Source organism: Cynocephalus volans, chromosome 3, assembly GCF_027409185.1.
Source record: "Cynocephalus volans isolate mCynVol1 chromosome 3, mCynVol1.pri, whole genome shotgun sequence".
NCBI classification, from domain to species: domain Eukaryota; kingdom Metazoa; phylum Chordata; class Mammalia; order Dermoptera; family Cynocephalidae; genus Cynocephalus; species Cynocephalus volans.
Window position 1 is genome coordinate 134,945,562 of NC_084462.1, and position 5,410 is coordinate 134,950,971.

Below are 5,410 nucleotides of genomic sequence, written 5' to 3' on the forward strand. Positions count from 1 at the left end.
TTGCTCTAAGAAAAAGGGTCCCTTGAAAATCTGATGAAAGCTATAGACCCTGTTCCATACAATAGAAATATAATGTGAGCCACATATGTAATTTTAGTTTTTCTAGTAGCCGTATTTTTAAAAAGTAAAAAGAAACAGGTGGAATTAATTTTACTAATGTATTTTATTTAGCACAATACATACAAAATATTATAATTTCACATTATCAACATAATAATTATTAATGAGATATTTTACGTTATTTTTGTCACTCTAAGCCTTCAAAATCCAATGGGAATTTCACACTTAACAGCACACCTCCATTGAGACTACGACAGATCAGTGCTCAGTATTCATGGGGTAGTGACTTCTGCAAGGACAGTGTAGCTATAGACACTCCCACTCTCCTGCCCTGAAAAATACACATGCACACGACATTTTCCTAAAATTCTGGGGATTCTCATAGCTCAAGAAGCACATCTGTGCTTGGTTAAGGACTTTTGTTTCTGGAGTCTGAGTTTTTTTGAGCCTGATTCTGGAAATAGATGACTTTCTTCAATGTGGTGAGGCTTAATTTTAATTTTTCTAGTCACATAGAATACAAAGTAATGTACACTATAGAATAACATGAATTCATTCTTGCAAATAAAAGAAAGGATTACACAAATCTTTTTTGTTTTGTAATTCTACCCTGGACTGTCTACTCTAAAAGATAGATTCTTACGTCTTCACAGGACACACTGTTGGTTGTAGACTTGCTTTACTAACTCTGTGGATGTTGTTCCCAGGCCACACAGAAATGAAGAGTTATATATGACATTTTCTGGGTGGATAATTTTAAATAGAATTTTTATGTCAGTGAATTCTTTTAATTGGTTTTGGTGGTTTCCTTTCCCTATGCAGTGTTTATATACATATTTCAGAGAAATGTCCCAAGGCGCTACTCCCTTCCCAAACCCCTATGTGTGGTTCCTTTAAAGCAGCATCCTCATAAAGAATACATTTTTCTGAATGTCAGGCAGAATTATTTTTAGAGGCAGCATCATGTTGTATTTGAAAGAATGACCCTTCCTGTAATTGGACTGTTGGAATGATTTGGCTGTGGCCTCACATAATTATAGACCTGTGACAACGGTCTAAGGGCCATCAGCATATTTCCAAGGCCTCTAAATCAAGGGTTGTGGTTAATTGCTCACAGGTGTTTTCTTGTGCTTATGAATACATGCAGTCTACGAGTTTTACAAAACTTGGCAGAAAGAAGGGCCATAAGGTTGAAGAGTTTCTTAGATTTACTCAGCAAATTAATCAGTCAGGGTAGGGATTTGATTACTCTATTGAGGGAACTAAGTATTTGGAGTATGACTGAAGAGTAACCTGTGCTTTTGAAAGGAAGAGTTTAAGAGGAAAACAAAAGAAAATGGAGAGAAACTTTAGTAAGCTGCTGCTGCTAAAAGCTTAATATAGTGGCCCAGCCTGTTCTGGCCTCTCAGCAGAGGTAGGTCAGCTCTGCCCAACTGCAAAGAAATGGTGTGGAATAAAATAAAGCAGACCGTGTCAGGGTATAAATTTCCATTTCTAAAACTGTACATAAAGTACAAGCCACATTGTTGATTGTTATTTCTTCTGACTACTAATAATTATAACTGTTGGGCAATGGCCTTGGAACGTATAGAAATGCTGATGAGAGAAATCCTATATGAGATTTATTTAGAAATTCACTCTAAGCAAGCAAATATGACATTATTCTGTGGCATAATGGGAAACCCCAAAGAATGTCCCAGTGATTGCCCAGGTAATTTCTATGACAGTTATCCATGGGAATAAAAGCACTGGGGCTTGCAGAAATGTAATTCACTTATAGCCGGTTTGACCACATCATTCTGCCCAAGAAGCTAGGTGGAAAATTGTTTTGCAATTCCCTACAAGCACAAGACTGGAGACTTAGGTAGAGATGACAAACTCCAGGGATATTTTTCCAAAGATGGGGAAGACTTAAGCTTTCTTATAATCTGAAGGGTAGGATAGGTAGAGAGGAAGAGATTAGAGATAAAAGCAAGTCTTGGAAGATCTTGGAACATATGGGTATAAAGGACATAGTTTGAAATGTTATCCTGAAATAGAAAGAGGGACATGTCAACCTCTAAGACAGGAGGGAAGGACAACAGGGTGAGGTGGATGTAGAACATCTTGTGAGAGGATAGGAAGTTGAGGTGTCTGTGCTTTGTGGCCTTACCTCTTCTGATGAAGTAGAAGATGATGTTACCTGTTTAAAGCAAAGGCTCTGATCCTTGGCTATAGACTGGACTCACCTAGAGAGCTTTAAAAAAACAAAACAAAACTGATCTTTGGATCCACTGCCAGTGAATCCAATTGAACTGTTTTGGGATGCAGTCTAGGCATTGGGATTTTTAAAAGGTCGTGGGGTGATTTTAATGGGTTGCCAAAATTAAGAACTACTGGATTAGACTAGAGTAAAGGGGTTGAAGAAAGTAGGGAAGGTTTGGAACAGCTGCCGAGAGGAATGGAAAAGGAGCTGAGGATAAGCAACATAATTGAGAGGCCATCTTAAAGTTCAGGTCAGTTTTAAGATCATAAATTTATAAGAGCCCCAATCTGCAAAGGCTGATATTTTTTTTTCTCCCTAGCAGTAGTGTTATACCAGCAAAGGAGGCTGGTTGTGGGGCTGGTCCCAAGGTGCAGTTTGCTGTGCTGGTGATGGTGAAGAACACAGGCTCCAGGGAACCGAGGCATGAGAGAGGGCTCAGGTCATTTCCATGCAGTCTAGGCTGGGCTTGGAAGAAAGCAAGGCAGGAAGCAGCCCATCCCAATTCCACCATAATCCTATGTTTCCATTAGTAGAAGTTCTTTTTTTTTTTTTTTTTTCCTGACCGGTAAGGGGATCGCAACCTTAGGCATGGTGTGGTCCACACCACGCTCAGCCAGTAAGCGCACCGGCCATCCCTATATAGGATCCGAACCCGCGGCCTCAGTGCTACCAGCGCCGCACTCTCCCGAGTGAGCCACGGGGCTGGCCCTAGAAGTTCTAAGAAATAGGAATTCAAGTCTAAATACAAACAAGGCAACAAACCACTGGGAGAAGTAAAGGGGCCAGATACTCTAGCACCTATATAATTACTTGTTAAGTAACCTAGATGTGACTGTGTGTGCATACTATAAATAAGTATGACATTACATGTCAAGAACCACACTTCATGTCCACCCCTTTTTTGAAAATCACCTTTTATGCCCATCAGTATGGTTTTCCCATTTGTCGTAGGAATCTTAGGAGTGCTGTATGGTAGCCCCCTTCTTTTCCACAGGGATAGGTGGTGTTGCTCTTGCTAAGGCAGTGACCTATTATTGAACCATTTTGTGTGTACACAGTGAGTCATTGTTCTGGCAGAATTCCCTGCTCTCCACACACATTTTTACCTACCTTTGGAATGTGGGAACACTGACCTTATATATGATAGCCTGGCAGAAAAGTGGCTCTGTCAGAGATTTTAGTACTAGAGATTAGGGGGAAGGGAGGAAGAGAAGAGAAGGGAAGAGAGAAGGCAGGGAGAGCAGTGGCAGGGGATGGAGAGAGAAGAAAGGGCATGATGACCAGAGGAACCAGACATCATTCTTCCACCAGCAGCCCTGGAAACCCAACCAAGTGAAGCTCAACATGTAAGCGCTGCATTTCAGGGAGACAACAATATGAATGTGGCCTATTATGTAAAACATATTTAATATAATCTATAGCTGTGTGTCTATGTTTGAGACCATGGGCAAGTTACTAACCTCTTTGTACCTCCATTTCCTTATCTGTAAAAAAGGATGGTTATAAGGTTACCTACCTCACAGAGTTGTTGAGGGAATTAAATGAGTGAATATAATTGAAACACTCCTGGCACATAGTAAGACAGCAATATGATAATCATTGTTATTATTATCATCTTTCTATATATTAGGCAGCTTGGAGCTTGAAGACCTTAAGCTACCTTTCCTAACTTATTTTTCTCCTTTAAACCTGCTTTACTATCTGTAAAAGGGGGATAAAATCATCTGGTCAATATGTACATGAATTTAAGGGTATCAGAACACTCACGTGCTTTAAAGTAAAACATGTGACATACAAATGCATGACAGTGATGGTCCATTTATTCACAAATATTTGTATGCCTGCACTGAGCCAGAACATACATGGTATCTGCCCTCATGGAGCTTATAGTCTGTGAGAGAAGTTAGGCATTATAGAGAGAAAGACATTGTGTGTGTGTGTGTGTGTGTATGAAATTATCTATAATATAATAATAATATAATAATATGTTATTATAATATAATAAGAAATATAAAATTCACAATTGTGGTGATAGTTTTGAAATAGAAGAACAGGGTGTTATGTTTGAGAATAACAGTTACATTCTCTGGCTACATTACATTATCTACATCAGTCTGGGGGCAAGACTTTTCTGAGGATTTATATTTAATTAAGATCGGAGGATGAAAAGGAAGTAGCCAGTGTCTAGAGTGGGGCACAAGGGGAGAGAGGAGAAGGAAATGTTTCAGATCATTTTAGATACCAAAAGAAGGCCAAAGCAGCTGGAGTTTAGGGAGCCAAGGAAAAGTGGCAAAAGATCTTGACATCAAGGAATCTGAGAAAAAAAAGCACAGCTTGCTCACATTTCCTTCTCTGAAAGGTCATTCCGGTTGCTGTGAGCAGAACAGATTGGAGAGAGGCAAGGGTGGAAAGAGAGAGACTGGTTGGGAAGATATTGATGAGTGGTCCAACAAAGAAATGATGGTGGCTTGGGAAGACTGGAGTAAATGGAGATGGGGAAGGAAGTAGGCAGAGTCAAAATGTATTTTGGAATTGAAATGACAGGACCTAGTGATAGGTTACTGTGATGGGTGAGGGTTGGGAGGTACTGAGAATGACTCCCACTTTTCTAGCCCGAGGTGGTGGGTAGATGATGCAGCCACGGACTGAAATGAAGAAGTCTACAGGAGGAGCAGGTGTGGTTGAAAAGATGATTACTTGTTTTTTGTTTTCAGAATCATTTAGTTGAAATGGAAATAATTTTAATCCATTGCATTCAGTAAATAATTATTACAATGTATTTTATGTAGAATTGACAGTTTCATCTGATGCAGACTATATAAATATATACACATATATAATGTATATACACTTCCGTGTGTGTGTGTGTGTGTGTGTGTGTGTGTGTGTGTGTGTGTGTGTGTGTGTGTAATATTAAGGAAGTCCAGATTATCCTTGGACTCTCTATGTTTAAAGAATTTCAAATAATTGGTTGTGTTGTGAGACAAAAATATGTAATCACTCATCAGGGGGTTTAAAATTCCCGTGACTGTGATTTTGGCATCATTTGAACTCACTGCTCTGCACATATCAGAAATTTCTCATGACAGAAGTTTCATACTAACC